A 16,400-nucleotide genomic window follows, 5' to 3' on the forward strand; every position below is an offset into this window, starting at 1 on the left:
CTCAGACTAGATAGAGGAGGTAGTTGACCAACATCATGAATGTATTAACTGGCACTGCATGGCTTACTTAAACATGGTAAATTTTGCATCACAGAATTTCACCTAAAAAAAAGGCACTCATGCTGTGAGAAGTCAAGAGAGTGGTTTTTCTTGGATGGGTGATAGTTCCTGGAAGGGGCCTTTGGGCGCTAGATACGTTTTTTGATCTGGGTGTGGATTACAGAGATTTGATCAACTGGAGAACCTTCAGCTGTGTCCCTGTGCATATGAGATATACTTCTGCAGACAGTTTCCCGTTTTTAAAATGACCCATCCTCTGCAACTTCTTCATTTATTGACCTAGAAATGGGAACCCAGAATGTAGTGATTTGCTTAATAATGGTGGAGCTGGGAGAAGGCCCCAGTCTGCTAACCCTCTCCACCCAGACAGCCACTCTATCCATTCCCAGTACTTCACACAGCTGCAGGAATTAGTGAGGTCAGGGGTGACTGGGGCTGGGGGTTTATGAAGAAGAATGTGAGGTCCCACTCTAGGCTGAGCCACGGAGAAGGCAAAGTCGTTTCTAGTTGATGCCAAGGTCGTTTGTGAGATCTCTGTGATGGGGATGGGAAAGTCTCTCATTCCATCTGTCTTGGGCAACTGGGGTGGTGTAAATAGTGTCCTCCCCAAATGTTTGTCCACTCTGAACCTCGCAGTGTGACCTTATTTGGAAGCAGGGTCTCTGCAGATGTCATTAGTTAAGGATCTTGAGATGAGACATCCTGGACTTAGGGAGGACCCTAAATCTGCTGAAGGGTCTCCTTTTAAGAAGAAGAAAGGGAGTTTTAGGAACACTGAGAAGAGGGCCATGTGAAGACAGCACAGAGGTTGGAGTGATGCAGTTGCCAGTCAAGGCGTGCCTGAGACCACCAGGAGCTGGAAGAGGCCAGGAAGGAGCCTCCACTGGAGCCTTCAGAAGGAGCACAGCCCTGACAGCACCTTGATTTCAGACTTCTGGCTTCCAGAGCTGAGAGAGTAAACTTCTGTGGCCTTAAGCCACCTTAGTCAGTGGTGCTTTGTTATGGCGGCCCCAGGAAACGAATACAGCAACAGTGATGTGACGCTTCCCTCTGAAAGCACGTGGACTGGGTGAGGAGGGAAGTCTTCTAGGCTGTTCTACTCAAAGTGCGACCCAGGGGCCAGCAGCATTGGGTTCACCTGGAGCTGATTACAAATACAGAACCTCGGGCCACTGAAGCCTCTGCATTTTGACAAACTCCCCAGGAGATCTGGGAACACATCACAGAGAGGCACTGGCCGGGTATAGAAGTTGCACCGGCTCCACCCTCTGCACGTTCCGGGCCCCGAGGGAACAGGCCCGGCCAGTCTCAGTCACCCTGGCACCGATGCCTCACAGTCAGGGAGAGATGGGACGACTCAGCTCTGGGCACATTCAAAAACTATTTCCAGAACATCTGTTCCATGTCACAACTTGGATACTCGTGAGAGGCTATGCTAGTTTCCTATGGTTCCTGGAACAAACTGCCACAAACCAGGGGGCTTAAAACAACAGATTCTTATTCTCTCTCAGTTCTGGAGGTCAGAAATCTGAAAACAAGGCGTGTGGGCATGGCTGTGCTCCCTCTGAAGGCTCTAGGGGAGGATCCTTCCTGGCCTTTCCCAGCTTCCGGTGGCTCCAGGTGTCCCTTGGCTTGTGGACACATCACTCGTCTCAGCCTTTATGTTCACACAGCCTTCTTCCCTGTGTGTCTCTATCCCAAATCCCCCTCTCCATTCTCTTGTAAGACTGGTCATTGGATTTAGGGGAAAAGGCAAGCCACTCCAGTACTCTTGCCTGGAAAATTCCATGGACAGAGGAGCGTGGTGGGCTACAGTCCATAGGGTTGCAAAGAGCTGGACATGACTAAGTGACTGAACACACACACAGAGAATCCAGGATGGTCGCACCTTGAAATCCTTAATTACATTTGCAAAAGACCTTTCTTCCAAAAACAGGTCACATTTGCAGGTTCCAGGCATTAAGATACAGATGTTTGTTTTGGAGTCACCATTCAGCCCACGGCAGTGGCACCTGGAGACTCGACTCACTCTTCTCCAGTGCCGCGCCCCGCCCTGCTTCTGCACCCTTAGGAAGGCAGCCTGGCCACATTGGTTTTCTCAGTCAAAATGCTTGGGTGGCAAGAGTGGCCGAAACCAGACAGCACAGCCCTCCAGGCTCTGTGCCTACCCCCGTAGGGACCTGACCCCCCATGGCTTGAGGCCAGGGCAGCTGTGTCTGCAGCCCCGGTCATTGTCACCCTTACTCAGAGCCACAGCAGGCACATGGCGGAGAGTCCAAGAGGCTGTCCCATTCCTTGCAGCCTTTTTGCTTATGATGTCTCTACCCTTATCAGAACTGTCTAGGAAAAAATTTTGGAAAATGACACCCTCTTATTTCCCACTCCTTCCTTTGGGTTGCACAGTCTCAGTGGTGAATGATGTTGGAGGATGACCTGTATGGACTCCAAAGATACCTCCCACAAATCCACACTCAAATCCACACGCCCAACTACTCCACTGTGCCTCGTAGTACCTCTCATGTAGCACCAGGGGGCAGCACTGAGACGGCTTGTGTTTCCAGGTTCAGATCCCAGTTCAAGTCCTGCCTGTACCACTTACTCACTGGTTTACTGTAGACGAATTAACTCACCTCGGAGCTTCACACTTCTATAAATTGGGAGAAATTTATCAGCGCCTGCCTCATACAGTCACTGGGAGGCTTCCTCGTGCGTGGCACATGGTGGCACTTGCTAAGTGTTAACTGTTGTCATCACCTGTGTGTCCCTCAGACAAGTGCAATTCTCCAAGCCTGGGACTGATTTATACTGAATGTGTGTACTCGGAATCCAGTACACGGTAACCGCCTAGTAATTGTTTGTTGATTGAATTAGAAAAAAGATTCAGATGCAGAAAAAGGGAAAAGAGCTATTTAAATGAAAAGGTACTTTTTTCAACTAGTGCCTTCTGTTTGTCACGTGTCATCTACTCAGATGGCATTTATCGAGTGCCTGCTGTGTGAACAGGGACCATGACACTGGAAACGTGGCCATGAGTCTACCAAGGCAGACGCAGGCCCTGCCCTCAGGGAACTTGCATTCTGGTGGCAGAGGAGAACAGACCATCAGGCCAGTAACCTGTTGTCTCAAATCCAGGGGAGCGTTTGGGGTAAGGAGGGGCTTACATCCCCCCTTGGAAAAAGAGCATCATTTCTGGGGTTCACGATGGGGCCCTCATCTTTCTGGAAGTATGTCTATTAACACACGAGTCCAGAACCGCAGTGCCAGTCAGGGACCGTGGGAGCTCCCCAGAATGGCCTGGAACTTCCTGGAAGGTTCTTGTGCCCTCTTGCCCCTCTCCCCAAAGGGTCGTTCCAAGCCTGGTGCTGACTCCACGTGTCTGACTTTGCAGCTCTACTCCCCAGAAATGGAGGGGCCAGGGGGGTACGTACATCCCCAGCTGTCACCGAGTTAGAGAGAAGGAGCCTTAACTGATGGAGACATACCGCAGGAACAGCCCCTTCAGGGCTCTAATTCATTTTCAAGACATTTAAGAATAACAAAATGTTTTAATGATTTCTTAGGGGAATTAGGAAGACATATTTTTGTTCTCATTAAATTTTATCCTCAGACACAAGAACCAAATGTCAGATGTGTTGTTGATGCTCAGAGCTTCCCTGCTCACTGTCCCCGCCATACACACCCCGCCCCAACCCCCTCCATAAAAATAACACTCCTGGAAAATTTGCCAGGATGCACACTCTCCTGTTTTTATATTTCTTGACAGGCAAATTATTTGTCGAAATACTTCCTCCTCCCCCTCCCTGCCCCCCCGCCGCCACCAAGCCACACAAGTCCTGATTCAACATTTTTGTTTTGAGTGACTGCTGCCAACACAAATCTTTGGCAGAGAATGCGATATAGCGTGATTGCTCAGCAAGTATTTTGATAAGTGTGCAGCCTGTATGTCTGTAATTACGAAAGAAAACCGTAAATCTTTTGGATATTGTTCACACAGATGTGGCGTGAAGTGAGAAAAAAAAGCAGTAAAACGTGTTAAAAGCATAATTAATGTCATTGTTGTGGAGGATGATTTGATTTAAACCTTTCTGACTTCTGTACCGGTGATGGCTGCTTTCTTTATTGCGCTCACAGTCACTAGGTACCGACCCGAGCTTCAGAGAGAGCTAACTTACTGAGTGATTAGTTAACAGTGAAAAAAAAGGGGAAAATTTAAATGAAAACAAGGAAAGAGGGAGTTAGAGGGCAGGCAGAGGAACACTGCTGAGGAGATAAGAGAGGTGAGTGCTCCTCCCATTTTTTTTTTCCTCTGGCTTTACTTTGGTGTTTTTTAGACTGATGCAGGAAATGGCAACCCACTCCAGTGTTCTTGCCTGGAGAATCCCAGGGACCGGGGAGCCTGGCAGGCTGCCATCTATGGGGTCGCACAGAGTTGGACACGACTAAAGCGACTTAGCAGTAGCAGCAGCAGGAAATGGCAACTCCTGGCACGCATTTGTCTCTCTGCTCCTTCTTTCAAGAGGCAAGGCTGGACAGCTTAGGTGATGGAGGTGGTAGCATCGGACTCGGTGGGGTGGGACTCTCAGCTTGGTGTTTCTGAGCTGTGTGACCTTGGGCAGGGACCTGAACTCCTCTGTGCTCTGGTTTCTGTGTGTTTAGCCGAGAGATAATAGAACCTGCTAATCCATTGCCGTGAGGATCCTATACCTGTGCATGAAAGCATTTGGCAGGGTTTGATAATCAGCAGCCCATTGCAAAGCTGACATCAGGGTATAAGTTACACACGTCACACACGTTGGCTGTGGATTTCATTCAGCTCTGTCAGTTGTCAAGGATGTGGGGTGAGAGATTTAGGGAAGAGTTGATGAATGTGCAGTAGGAAAATACTTTCCAATGTTTAAGATCTTCAAATTTTTTTCTCTGCAGTTATAAAAGTTACATATGCCTACTGTCAAATTTCAAAAGTACACAAAATAGAAGGGAGGCAGGGGAAACCATACTAGAAAAGCAGTGGTAATATTTTGTTGTTTTTCTATCTGATCTTCTCCCCATGTACTTTTTCAAAACAGTCATTCATTCTGCATGTACCATTTGCAGTTCTGATTCCTTTCACTCACTACAAGCATCTGTATTTCCCTGTGTGATTACAAATTCTGAGTAACTTTGGTTCATCTTGTGTAATAGTCTCTTGTGTGGCTGTATTATAATTTACTGAACCTCATTCCCAACACTGGGCATTTGGGGTTCTTGGGAATGCATGGCATATTGGTACTATGCTGTAGTTCTGAGGGTGAGGAAGAAAACTTGGGAAGGAACATGTATCCACATATTGACCACAAACCCAGGAATAGTCAGAAAGACTAAGAATTCTTTTTTCTTCTTGTTATTTTGTACTCCTTCATTTCTTAGTTACACTAAATATCTTTTCATATGTGGGTGAACCACTCATATTTATTATTTTATCAATCACTGGTTTGCATATACTTAGCCCATTTTTCTAATAGAGAAATCACTTTCTTATTGATTTGTGGACACTCTTTGTGTATTAGGGATATTAACCTTTGTCCTGGGAAACGTGTTTCATAGCTTCTCCCCTAGTTTGCCTTTTGTTTCTTAACTTTGTTCACTATGTCTCTTGTATATGGTACATGGTAGGCATTCAAAAAATATTTGCAGAAAGCAGGAAATCTTACCAGGCCTTTGCTTTATGGCTTCTTGATTTATTGTCATATTAAAAAAAAAAACCCTTCTTGCCCGAAGGTTATATAGTTTTTTAAAGTACTTTTGTGATCTGAATTTTTAGAAATTTGAATCTTTGAAGCATCTGAAATATATGTTGATGAAAGTAGTCTTGAGGGAGGTTAAGAATTTAGCGTTGTTTCTATCCCAAATGTCTAGCTCTGCTGCCATCTAGTGGATAAGCCACCTTCGCAGATAAAGGCAAAATAGATTTTAATGTAACAAGAGGTCCGTCATTGTCTCTGGCACCCCTCACCTCCTTCCCTTCCTCCCAGTACATACATCTGCCCAGTTGGTCCTCTAGGGGTCAAGGGAGCACAGACAGGTAACATAAAAGAGTATTTAACCCATAAAAAATGCAGAGTTTAATGATGACAGATTTTCCCAAAGATGATACTTAACTTCAGAAGGCATTGTCCCCCACCCTTGTTTTCTGCCATTTCTTCTGCCAGGAGTGCCCCCTGCCCTGGCCTCCCGTCTTACTCTCACTACCCCTGACAGCTAAGGGTTGAAAGATGATTAGAGGAGAGCATCCAGCGTGATGCTGGTACCCAGTGGGCGCTCAGTGAATGGCTGTGCCCTTTCAGAAGAGATGACAGGAGTTTCAGCTGTGGCTTTTCATCAGCTCATTCTCTGAGCATCTACTGTGTGCTGAGCCCTGTGGAAACTCAAACCCGAGTCCTACCCTGCCCTCAGAGTCCAGCAGGGACCATGTGACCCCAAGACAGACAGCCAAATCCAGCAGGAAAAGGGCTCCAAGGTGGGAAGGCCAGGAGGGGTGCTGCAGGGAGAGCAGCCTTTGGATTTGGTTTTAAATGATGAGCTACCCTCATTGCAGGTTGGTTTCTTGGGTGCTTCTTCTGTGTCAGGCAGTGCACTCAGCCCCTTACAGAAAGGAGTTCATTTATCCCGACTGCACCCATGGAGGTACATATTGCCATCCTGCCCTACTGTACAGCTGAAGCAGTGCAGACTCAAGAAGGTCAAGCCACTTGCCCAGGGTCACACAGCAGACAGGTAGTGAACACTGAATCTTCATCCCTGACTCCAAACGCGGATGCAGGATTAATTTTAAAATTGAAAGGGCTGTAAGGGATTTCCTGGCGGTCCAGTAGTTAAGACTCCATGCTCCCAATACAGGGAGGCAGGAGTTCGATCCCTGGTTGGGGAACTGAGATCCCACATGCCTCATTGTGCGGCCCCCCCAAAATTGAAGGAATTGGGACAAAACCATTAGAGATTTGACATCCAAAGAGAGTGAAAAACAGCTAATGGTCTCTGCTGCCTGTAGGTTGAGAAGTTCTAGGCTGAGAGGGTGGGCCCCTTGCAGAAGTGCAAATGCATCAGCTGGAGGAAGATCGTTAACCCTCATAGACAAGTATGCCTGGTCTTCCCAGCCCAGGGCTCCAAAGGCTGGTATTATACTTTCATTGAGGGGAAACTGAGTCACAGAACTCTTAATTTCAGGGGGCAGAGCCATGCCAGGAGGGGCACTCACAGGACTCCAGGCTGCAGCACCCTCTTACTGAGTTGGGGCCACTCCCCATTCTGCCATCTTGTATCCTATATCACACCTGACTCCTCCGATCCTCAGTTTCCCCATTTGTGAAATACAGATGCTCTCACCTCATTGTAGGCCCACTGGGTGGATTCAGTGGGGATAGAGGACGCTTAACACGGTGCCTGGCGCAGAGGAGTGGCCCTGTGCAATTCATTCTGCAAACACTGAACTCCCGCTGTTTGCCAGGTACTCTACCCAGCACCAGGGCCAAAATGCTAAATAAAACACTGTGCCTGCCTGCCTGGAACTTTCTGTGCAGCCCAGTCTATGGAAACTTTATTTTTCTTACAATGGACATGAGTCTGAGTCCCAGCTCTGCTGGTTCCTGGCTGGGTAGCCTTTGAGTGAGTAGCTCTACCTCTCTGCGCCTCTGTTTTCTCCTCTGGAAATGCACACTTACCTCCTGGTGCCTCTGGGAGGATTAAGCGAGGTAAAGTGTGTGAATTCCTAAGCTGGCTGTCTAGCACACAGTAAATGCTCAGGAGACCAGTGGCTGCTGTTGCCCATGGTGTTACTATCACACCACCTACCAGCGCCAAGAAGGAAGACCCACTCCAGCCCCCTCTGTCCATGCTCAAGCCAGGAGACCTCAAAGCAGCCAGCCCTGGCGGTAGAGGGAAAAGAGGGTGGCGGGACCCCTGGCCTCCATTTGCATACAAGGGCTGGGCAACTCATCTGCTGTCAAAAAGTTAGGATTAAAGGATCAAAGGGAGGCTCACTGCCTCCGTTGGTAGCCTGAGCCTCCCGCCCACACAGGCGCCCAGAGCCGGGGCCCAGATGGGAGAAGGCTTCTGTCTCAGAGAGACTTTGGAGGGGCACACGCATACTTCTGCATATATGTGTTTCTAAACAGCCTCTCGGACAGCTTTTGCGGCTCCCGTTGCCTAAAAAAGCTCTCGATGCCACTTTCCTTCAGATGGACACAGTGGGAGGAATGAGACCGCTCTTCCTAGATTCACCATTCTCCCCCCACAACCTCGTAGACACTTAAAAAAAAAAACACAAAAAACCAACAGCATCAGCTAGTGGTAGAAGATGGAATAGAGGGTATTCTGTTCGTCTCCTCCTACAGTGGCTTTGGAAAGCCTGGTGTGGGATTAAAATATTATAAATCTACTGGCAGTATTCTCTAGGGGTTTAGATTCAACGTAACCAAAATGAATTAGTCATTTTATTAAGCAGTTTATGCATAAAGAGCAAGCTTATGGCTGTAAGACAAAGGCACGCCGCTTCTCGACGACGCTCCCCCTCCCCGCCTGCCCGTCAGGACCTGCCACCTCGGATGGTTCATATTTGATCTTCTGTGTCTGCCAGCGTGCTCAATTAATCCAAAGGATTTGTAGTCAGACCCTTCTGATTTGGGGTCCCCTGTTTGGGGCTTTTTAAATTCAGGTTGAATCTAAAGCCGTTTGATTCTTGTTGCCACTGCCCTTGTCTATGTATCGACATGGTATGTTGCAGGAGTGAAGTGGGGGAAATAAAGTCCCGCTCATGGCTCCGGGCAGCCTCGTGTCTCTGCTGAAAGGTTTTCAGCGGAAGTGTTGAGCCCGGAAGCAACCTGGGCTCCTAGGCTCCAGACGAGGTGCTGTGGGGATGTTGTGTCACATCTGACACTAAGATACGAGACTGGCCAGACCCCGGACGAAGAGTGGCACAGGTCGCTTTGGAGACTAGGGGTCAGCGGGACCCAGCTCTTCCCCAGGCAGAGCCACCCGACAGAGGGCGCAGTCACGGTGTACGCGGCACAACATAAACTGTGAACGCATTGCGCGCCAGGTATCGGCTTTCTACTTCCTTCTAGATAAAGTCACAGTCGGGTGCAAAACATCTTAAATGCCTACAGAACCTGTGAATCTTCCCTTTAACCATGGAAGAGCCAGCTTCAAGCTGGCAGTGGGGGTGTAAGTAGAATTAACAGCGCCCTTGGTTTTTCCTTTGTGTTTATTTTTATGGGTGAAAGCGCCTTGTTTATAACACAGAATTCAATGATCTGTTTACAATAGTGAGATACATATTCCTTTAAAATACATTTAAGTTAAAACATTGAATCACATAAGGACAAGTGTCATATTGGTAATCTTCAGGGGGGCGGGTGGATGCAGCTGAAATCGTGACTTGAGGACCCCAGCATTTGGCTCTTGGGCCACATGGGGTTCAAATCCAGCTCCACCGTTTTCAACAAGAGGCTTCCCTCTGCTGGGCTGCGGTTTTCTTATCTTGGAAGTGGGGATGATAGCGATGTCTCCTGTGGTTGTTTTGATGATTAAGTGAGATGTAAGTACATGCAAAGTACCTGGCATGTGTCAGGGTGCAGTGTGGGGGCGGCGATGAAGAAATGTCAGTTCTCTGGAGATTTTGGCTCAAGATGCTGGGTGGTCATCTCATCTACTCTTTACCCCAGCTTCCTGGATTTGGGTGCCCTGTCTGCTCCAGAATGAATGGTTGCTAAAGTTAGGGGGCCGAAGACCAGAAACTAGCCAGCTCTGAACCCAGTCACCACCCACCAGCACCCAGAACGGCCTACAGGGTGGAGAAGGAAAGCTGGCACCAAGAATTGCCCAGGCATCGCCAGCCTCTCCAAGCCCCACATCTTCATCTGTAAAATGGGTCCGTTGCTGTGAGGATGAGGCTAAGTTGTGTTTGTGGGACAGTAACTTGGGGGGGATGGGTCAGGACCATCTGCCACCCTTTCTTTGTCTGATGGGGGCTGTTTCTCCTGGTATTTCTCTCTCAGCCCGCTGCTGGCTTCCTCATTTCCCTCAGGGCTCTGCTCAGATGTCTCCACCTTCATAAAGCCTTCCCGGACCTGCTGCCTCAATTAACATCCTCCCCCCCTCCCCCCCGCCCCCCGGGCACATCTCTGGCCAAGCTCTCTCCTGACCCTGCTTTGTGTTCCTTCTCAGCCCCCTTAGAGCCTTTGATTTACCTGTCCTTTGTCTATCTCTCCTCTCTAGAATGTCAGCCCCAGGAAGGCAGGAATTTCCTCTTACTGCAGTTCAGTCGTGTCCGACTCTCTGCGACCCCATGAACCACAGCACACCAGGCCTCCCTGTCCATCACCAACTCCCAGAGTTTACCCAAACTCACGTCCATTGAGTTGGTGATGTCATCTAACCATCTCATCCTCTGTTGTCCCCTTGTCCTCTCACCTTCAATCTTTCCCAACATCAGGATCTTTTCAAATAAGTCAGCTCTTCGCATCAGTGGCCAAAATATTGGAGTTTCAGCTTCAACATCAGTCCTTCCAGTGAACATCCAGGACTGATTTCCTTTGGACTGGTTGGATCTCCTTGCAGTCCAAGGGACTCTCAAGAGTCTTCTCCAACACCACAGTTCAAAAGCATCAATTCTTCTGTGCTCATCTTTCTTTATAGTCCAACTCTCACATCCATACATGACCACTAGAAAAACTATAGCCTTGACTAGACAGACCTTTGTTGGCAAAGTAATGTCTCTGCTTTTTAATATGCTGTCTAGGTTGGTCATAACTTTCCTTCCAAGGAGTAAGAGTCTTTTAATTTCATGGCTGCAATCACCACCTGCAGTGACTTTTGAGCCCAGAAAAATAAAGTCAGCCACTGTTCCCCCATCTATTTGCCATGAAGTGATGGGACCAGATGCCATAATCGTAGTTTTCTGAATGTTGAGCGTTAAGCCAACTTTTTCACTCTCCTCTTTCACTTTCATCAAGAGGCTCTTTAGTTCTTCACTTTCTGCCATAAGGGTGGTGTCATCTGCATATCTGAGGTTATTGATATTTCTCCCAGCAATCTTGATTCCAGCTTGTGCTTTATCCAGCCCAGCATTTCTCATGATGTACTCTACATATAAGTTAAATAAGCAGGGTGACAATATACAGCCTTGACGTACTCCTTTTCCTATTTGGAACCAGTCTGTTGTTCCATGTCCAGTTCTAACTGTTGCTTCCTGACCTGCATACAAGTTTCCGGGCAGGTCAGGTGGTCTGTATTCCCATCTCTTTCAGAATTTTCCAGTTTATTGTGATCCACACAGTTACTGCTGTATCTCCAGGGTTCAGAAACTTCCCTGGCACTAAGTAGAGGCTCAGGAAATGTCTGGCAACTGAAGAAATGGTATCTGATACGTAGTAGGTGCTCAGTATAAGCAAACTGATGAATAAATGCCTGAATTAGGGACTGTATTAGTTTCCTCCCGCTGTTGTAACAAATGACCTCTGATTTAGATGCTCAAAACAAGTCACATTTATTGAGCACCTACTGTGTGAAAGGCCCAAGCAGAAAGGAGGTGGTGTGGAGTGAAAACTGAATGCCCCCTGGCCCCTGTGACTATCAGGCTCTCTGAGAAACCTCTTCCCAACATTTTTAAGATTTGCTGTCATTTCTCTCTCTTTCACTTTGTAAGAGCAGCCAGTGACGTACAGCTGATGCATCAGCTTATACCGCTCGGACAAAGTAAGCAGGAAGCCCTTGGATGTGCTGGCTCCCCCGGCTGAGGATTTCACCTGTGCATAACTTGGCAGAATCTTCCAGTCATCTGAATGCTAGGAATTTTTTTTTTCTTCCCTAACTCAATCCCCAGCAACGTAGCTCAGGCATCCGTGGATATCTTCCCAGATAGGGACGTTGGGAAGAAATGAGTTTACTCACACACCGTAAAGTCTAGGAATTCTGTAGAGAAGAAATCAAGAGTGGACTATGCCTGAGGAGAGAAGTGATCACCGTTGCTGTGTGGTTTCCAGAGCAGGGACCACACTCAACCCATAGCCCAGTTTCTCAGCAATGGGAGAGGACGCACATGCAGGAGAATCAGAGGTCCGTGCTCCTACATCCTCTTATGAAGCAGCTTGTCTTCCTGGAAGGCTGGTGAAATGGGTGCACCAGGAGGGGAGTAGGTTAGGCTTGAGTAAGGACTTCCTTCCAAGGAAACTTGGAGTCTAGCAACTCCTTAGTCCTGCTCTCTCGCAGTTCGTATCCAGCAGCCAGTTACCATGTGTTATGGATTGAATTGTGTGCCCCCAAAAGGTACACTGAAGTCCTAACCCCTGGTGCCTGTGAATGTGACCTTATTTGGGACTAGAGACTTTGCAGATGTGATCATGATAAGGGAAGGTCCTTAGGGTGAGACCCTAATCCAGTGGGCATGCGTGTGTGCTCAGTCACTTCAGTCATGTCTGACTCTTTGCAACCCTATGCACTGTAGCCTGCCAGGCTCCCCTCTCTCTTCTTACAAGGACAATGTGACTGCTGTCCTTATAGAAGGAGGAGAGAGACACAGAGAAGAGGGCCAGGTGATGACAGGCAGACATCGAAGTGATGCTACTACAAACCGAGAAATGCCTCAGATCACCAGCAACACCAGAAGCTAGGAGAAAGTGTGGAGCAGATCAGAAAAGCGTGGCTCTGCCGACCCCTTGATTTTGGACTTCGGGCCTCCAGGGCACACACAATGCCTTCATTTTCTAGGACTACCCATAGACTGGATGGTTTGAAGCAGTGGAAATTTATTCTCTCAGTTTTGGAGCCCAGTGGCCAAAAATCAAGATGCTGGCAGGGTTGGTTCCTTTTGAAGGCACACAGGGAGAATAGGTTCCAGTCCTCGCTCCTAGCTTCTGTGGTGGCCAGCCAGCCTGGGCACTCCTTGACTCGCAGACACGTCATGTCAATCTCTGCTTCTGTCTTCAGGGCCTTCCCTGCGTGTCACCTCTCTGTGTCCTCTCTTTTTGTAACGACACTGGTCATTGGATTAGTCGGCCCTAATCCAGTTGACCTCATCTTAACTTGATTTCATCTGCAAAGACCCTGTTTCTTTCTTTTTTTAAATTTGGCTGCACCAGATCTCAGTTGTAGCATGGGGGATCTTCCATCTTCCTTGCGGCATGCAGACTTTTAGTTGCAGCATGTGGGATCTAGTTCCCTGATCAGGGATCAAACCTGCGTACCCACCACACATTCACTCCAGGAACACAAAATCTCAGCCACTGGACCCACCAGAGAAGTCCCAGACCCGGTTTGTAAATAAAGTCACATTCGCAAGTGCTGAATGGACATGAATTTGGGGGAACACTATTCCGCCTAGAACACCACACCCCATCAGTTCTTCCTGTCTGCCTCTTGAGTCTGAGCACTCCACCCTGCCTCTCCTGCTGCCATCCTGGTCCCAGCATCTTGCGGCCTGGACTATTGCAGCAGTCTCCTGTCCAGCTCCTGCTACAGCCCATTTTCACGTGGCAACTTGGATGAGCCTTTCAAAAAGGCAAATTAGAACTTGTCGCTTCCTAATGCTCTGAAGATCTATTCCATCCCCATCCATATTATCTGACTGGAACTTAAGCTACACAGAGATAAGGCCACTACTGTGCCCCCCTCAGAGACATGCTCAACTTGCTGAGTGAAGCAGGTGCATGGACTCATAGGTCCCCCTGAAGTGAGTTGTGCCCACTTCAGACTCACCACTGTGGCATAAAGCAATACCTCAGCATGGGCTCCACACCCACAGACTCTGGACTCTAGCTGCAACCTCACAGGGGAGGCACTGTGACTATCCCCATTTTACAGACCAGGAAACTGAGGGCTCTGAGAGGTGAAAGAGTAATCACATGTTGGTTTGGTCCTCTGGAAGCATACAGATGCCAAGATGGCATTAGATGTGCAAGAGGTTTTTGGGGGAAGATGCCTGGGAAGGATGGAGAGGAAGAGGAAAAGGCCAGGAGAGCCTTCACATGGCGATGCTGGTTTTATGCCTGGGAAGGGAGGGGAGAGGAAGGAGGGTTGGTGGGAGGAATCTCACACCGCAGAGCAGATCTCGAAACAGTCCATAGCCAAGCTAATGGGAGCCCCAAAGCAGGATACACTAGTCTGCTCAGGCTGCTGTAAGAAAACACCACAAACCAGGTGACTTAAACAACAAGGTTTTATTACTCACAGTTCTGGAGGCTGGAAGTCTTAAGATCGAGGTGCCAGCCTGGCTGGTTTCTGGTGAGAGCTCTTTTCCTGGCTTGCAGATGCCTTCTGCATCAGAGCAGGCTGAGGCTTTGCTCTGATCCCACACTGCCACAAGGCATAGAATTAGGGCAACACTCATTTAGAGTCTGTTAGGGGTCAGGCACTGTCCCAGAAGCTCGGTGAGCTCATGCATCCCTGAACAGCCCTCTGCGGTAGGTCCTGTTGTTATTCCCGTTTTACTGCCGGCGAAACTGAGGCTCAGCGGACCTATGTGGCTTTCCCTGAGGCTGTCACAGCCAGGATTTAACCGTCAGCCTCCCAGCCTGTCCCCCTCCCTCTTTTATCTGTGAGAGGCTGTGGGAATTTGGAGGATTCACAACATCCACACCTCGAGTGTCAAGTTCATCTGGAAAGCTGTTTATTAATCACCCTGAGCATCCCAGCTCCAAGGAATAGGCCCAGGGCCAAGAGCACTCACTTGGCAGGACCTTGCCCCCTATCTGCTGACATCCGGTGCTGATTGAGCGTGTGCCTGGGGTCGACTCATCAGAGAAACTTGAAGGTGGAGCTCAGAGAAGTCAGATGCTTTGTCCCAGGTCCCCCAGCCAGCCAGCGGCAAGGCCAAGAACAGAGCTCTCAGTGTCGGGCACCTCGGGGCAGCTTGGTCCACTGCTGAGAGTCACCAGGCTCTCTGGTCAGACTCCACCCCTGCCACTTCTGAGCTAACGTTCTTAGGCACATAGAATCTCCTCTCCGGGCCTTCATTTCCTTGTCTAAAAAAGTGGAAATAGCAGCAGCTACCTTTATCAGGCCTCACCTTGGGGAAGTGATTTCCACGCGCCACCCCGCCGGCCCCCCGCCATGCCTGTTTCCCCATCTGTAGACTAGGAACACAACAGCCCTACCAACAGTGTTGTGGTGAAGATGGAATGAATTCTAATCCATGTAAAGTGGTCTGGCTGTTAGGACTCAGCCACTGCCTGACTTTGGCTGTCATCTGAACCTCCCCTCACTTTCTCTCTCCAACCGAGGATCCAGGGGAAGCACAGTGTGGGGAGAAGAGGCCCAAAGGCCCATCTTGGCCCTACCACCCCCTCACTTTCAGACTTCAGGGAAGTCACAGGACTCTGCTTTTCCCCGCTGTGCTCTGGGGTTGTGGGTGGGGGGAGGTTGGACAATGGACAGATTGTCCCTCCTTGGATGACTCTTTCTAAGCTGGAGCCTTTCAGTCCCTGCTGCTGCTGCTAAGTCGCTTCAGTCATGTCCGACTCTGTGCGACCCCATAGACGGCAGCCCACCACGCTCCCCCATCCCTGGGATTCTCCAGGCAAGAACACTGGAGTGGGTCGCCATTTCCTTCTCCAATGCATGAAAGTGAAAAGTGAAAGTGAAGTCACTCAGTCGTGTCTGACCCTCAGCGACCCCATGGACTGCAGCCTTCCAGGCTCCTCCGTCCATGGGATTTTCCAGGCAAGAGTACTGGAGTGGGGTGCCATTGCCTTCTCCGTTCAGTCCCTGAGTGGAGTTCAAAGCAGGACTGTTGGACTCTGAGTGTCCCAGACACTGAAGAGAGTATATGAGGCTTCGCCATGTCCTCAGTCTCCTGGAGTTTGGCCACAGACCGCTGCTGCTGGAACACCGTGGGGCCAGGTGTGCTGCCCCTCTCAGGATAATAACAGCAGCCTGCTCTGTGCCCAGCCCTAGTCTCCACCCGGCACTGTGCAGATCTCATTCTCTCATCCAGTCCTTGCAGCCCCATCGTACAGATCAGAAAATAGAGGCTTAGAGAGGTTACCTAACTGTCCAAAGGTCACATGGCCAGTTTGGAGCTGGAGCTGACACCAGCAGTCCTTAAATCATGCTGCCTCTCCCAATAATCGTTTTCAGTCTTCCCAGTAGTAACTTCTGAGAGGCAGAAACTGTTTCATTTTCGCACTTTTTAGTGGGAAAACTGAGGCTCAAGACCAGTGCTGGACTTCGGGTTCTGAGAGTGTCGTCACCCAGTATTCTTGCCCGGAGAATCCCATGGACAGAGGAACCTGGTTGGCTACAGTCCACGGGGTCGCAAAGAGTCAGACACAACTGAGCGATTAACTTTCACTTACACTTTTTTTCTACCC

General features: G+C 49.0%; 1 protein-coding gene across 3 annotated transcripts in view; it reads left to right on the top strand.

The window, feature by feature from the left end:
- CUX2 (cut like homeobox 2) overlaps positions 1 to 16,400 on the top strand; it is a 277,883-nt gene that overhangs the window by 217,811 nt on the left and 43,672 nt on the right. The gene's annotated exons all lie outside the window — the stretch shown is intronic.

Source organism: Bos taurus, chromosome 17 (assembly GCF_002263795.3).
Source record: "Bos taurus isolate L1 Dominette 01449 registration number 42190680 breed Hereford chromosome 17, ARS-UCD2.0, whole genome shotgun sequence".
NCBI classification, from domain to species: Eukaryota; Metazoa; Chordata; class Mammalia; order Artiodactyla; family Bovidae; genus Bos; species Bos taurus.